This window comes from Pygoscelis adeliae, unplaced genomic scaffold, assembly GCF_000699105.1.
Source record: "Pygoscelis adeliae isolate BGI_AS28 unplaced genomic scaffold, ASM69910v1 Scaffold10, whole genome shotgun sequence".
Lineage (NCBI taxonomy): Eukaryota > Metazoa > Chordata > Aves > Sphenisciformes > Spheniscidae > Pygoscelis > Pygoscelis adeliae.
Genome location: NW_008824053.1, coordinates 3,506,580 through 3,509,576, shown reverse-complemented (window position 1 = coordinate 3,509,576; position 2,997 = coordinate 3,506,580). Strand labels below are relative to the sequence as shown.

The 2,997-nt window shown below is 39.2% G+C and overlaps 1 protein-coding gene across 1 annotated transcript in view; it reads left to right on the top strand.

Moving 5' to 3' along the window:
- The first annotated feature begins 726 nt into the window (after positions 1-726).
- TMEM56 (transmembrane protein 56) overlaps positions 727-2,997 on the top strand; it is a 24,692-nt gene continuing 22,421 nt past the window's right edge. The window contains exon 1 of the mRNA XM_009333765.1: positions 727-792. The gene's annotated coding sequence lies outside the window, so the exon portion shown is untranslated. The remainder of the gene's footprint in view (positions 793-2,997) is intronic.

Here is a 2,997-nt window from a genome sequence, read left to right as displayed (position 1 = left end):
TCCGAGTTTGGGGGGGGGGGTTTCCCCTCCCTGTTGCTTTCCGACTGCAAACTTCTTGCAGGGTTTGAGGAAATCGATGTTGTAGCTTGACGGTACAGAAGCGCACAGCTCGCCCTGTTTACCCTCTCCTTATAAAAAGCGTGCCTGATCTAGTTGCTTTGGTGTTTTAAGAGCAGAAAGCAAAGTGGGAGTTTGGGGTGTGAATAGCCTTAGACAGAAAAGGGAATGGCTTAAGCTGTGAGTCGCTTGAATTTTGCTGTGTGTCTCCTTAATGCTGCTTGCTGAGCTAAATAAGATATCAAACGCAGTACATCTAATCTAATTGGAGCAATACAAAGTACCATTCAGAACCAACAGCACAGCAAAACTCAAGCACTGCAGATGTTTTATTACTAGGCTTATTACAAAATGTGCAGTCAGTAGTCCCACGTTGCTCTTCGCAAATGAGCGTGGCAAGTTTTATGACGATTGGATTTGGCTTTCGGTTTTAAACAGCTCAGGAGGGCGTAGGGCTGAATGGCATGTCCTGGTATCACTAGCAGCTTTAGGGTGTAATCTTGTTTGGAAATTGATCCAACTCATCTTGAAATCCGGCCTTGAAGAAAGTAAGGGCTGCGGGCCTTATACCTTCCTCTGCACCTCCTTACTATGTCTTGTGGCTATACAGTTGCATTTCTTATTTTTAGGATGTGAAAAAATCATGTGGAAACAGGGAAATGAGGAGGACATAAATGCTAAATGCCATCGAAGGTACAACGCTTGGTAACTCTTCTGCTCCTTTATCCTCCTTCAGTAAGAGCTGACTTGTTTCTATCAGAAGTTCGTAATGGTTTCATATTGGGGCTGCATGAATGTTGAGTCTTAATATTGTTGGGTTTTTTTCTTCTAAATTTCAAGTAGAAGCAGAATTGCAGGAAAACCACAGCATGTTAATAGCAGATGAAAAGAGTGTATTTTCAGCTCTTACGGAGTATGATTGAAAAGCTGTGTTAATAGCTTTTTCAAAATTACTGGGGTCAATAGAGCAATGTGATACTGCGCTAGACGTGTGTAAGGAACACCTTGCTGAAAATTGTTAGTTTCAAGTGTTTGCTGATACTTATTTACCTAAAAACTCCATTGAAAAGCTGCAAGAGTGAAGTTCTGATCATTTGTAATTACTGTCTAACTGAATGGTTAAGACAGTAATTTTGGGTAAGCCAGGAAGAGACCACTGCTAAAAAACTAATGGTGAAGAACCAGCCTGGGTATAGTACTTTTTCTCCTGAATTACAAAGTAGTTACACTAAACCTCCCTCCCCACCTAGCCTTCCGCTAGCTCAAAAACCGTATCAGCTGACTGAATGGTAATCAATGACTATGCAGTTTAGGCGATAAAGTGTCTGCTCGTATATAATCCATGAAGTTCTGTATCTTGATCAGACTTTGCTGGACAGCTATGAGAAGATACTGGGGCAGAAAAACACAGTGTAGTTGAAGCTGCCTTTGACTTACTAACTTTGGCCATTGTCCTCAGGGCAAAGAAGTCATATGGGATAAGAAGCTTATTATGTTTCTTTTAAACGATAAGCTTTGGTTCAACAACATGAATGATTTTTTCTTTTTAAATAAAAAGAAAATCTGGTAAACAACAGTTATTTTTCATGTTGAACAGCGTATAGTTGAAAACAACTTAGAGATACGAGAAAACATTTATAGCTGAACTGTTCTTCCATCTCACATGAAACACTGTGTTTGCACCTGGTCCTTGAATTGCATGAAAACACAGCACTTTTAATTCGCCTGAGTAAAACATGAAATTATTCCTGGGCTTGTTACTTAATGCACTTAAACAGCATCTTGATCAGCATGTATGAAATCACCTGCTGAAATCAGTCTTGCAAAACTCTTATGTGTATTTGTGAGACCAACCACAGAGGCCGGGTGACTAGTTTCTTCTCTGCTACCATCGTACCTTTCTCCTTCGCGGGCATCACGGTTCTGTACTTGCTGCTAAAACTTCTGAGAGATAATAGGTACATAATACTTCTGAAAGTCAGATCATGCACTTTCCACGCAAGTACTTTTTCTTAAAACGAATTCCCTGTACAGGCGCCTTAGAAGAAAGATTAGCTCTTCTAATGCATTTCTTGCAAGGGATGGTTGGGAGGTTTTTTGTTTAATTCCATAATCTCCTATACTAAAATGAACACCTGTCACACGCTGAAACATTACTTATCTAATAAAATCTTCTGGTGCTAAGGAAACAAAACATGGATTTCTTTTGTCCAAGAGATTACGTCAGTGTCTTTGAAACTCAGAGGTACTAGTATAGTCATTGCAGATGAGTAAAATTGGTAGCATCATGAGAATAGCTATATTTTAGTCAAAAGGATGAAGTAGGTGTGATTGATGTTCAGTGGTTTTGCTATTTTTCTGAAGAGAATTGTCTTCGATGTGCATTTTGGCTTCCTTCGCTTTAGGGATTAAACCAACTGATTTTTTTTCCTTATGTGGTCCACTTGAGGACTTGCTTACTACAAATGAGATGATGTAATAACGAAGTTTTGGCCCCGGGAGTAGAATCTGGAATGGACGTTGTACAGTGCTTATCAGTGGGTTTAAACTGGAAGATATAAAATTGAATTGATTGTTTTATTCCTTCAAATGGAAAAGTTGTAGACAATCAAGCTTAACACCCATTGTCTCTAGTACTTTAAACTGCATTAAAAGTGCATAAAATTTGGCTTGTATTTTGTATCTTCTTGGACAGTGGAGGCAAATGGAGAAGCATGTGGAGAACAGTGTAAAAAAGTCCTTGAGAGAACACTGAATGTTCAGGATAGTATTTGAAATTGGAAGTTTTAATAGACTAACGTTAAAAAGCATGCAAGACCAGTACGCTGCTGAACTAGAACAGGTCATCAGATAAACGACTGGAATGAACCAGAGTTTGTTGCAATGCAGTGCAGCGTGCGTACATTAAAATTTTAGATCGGAGTGAAAATGCACTTATGA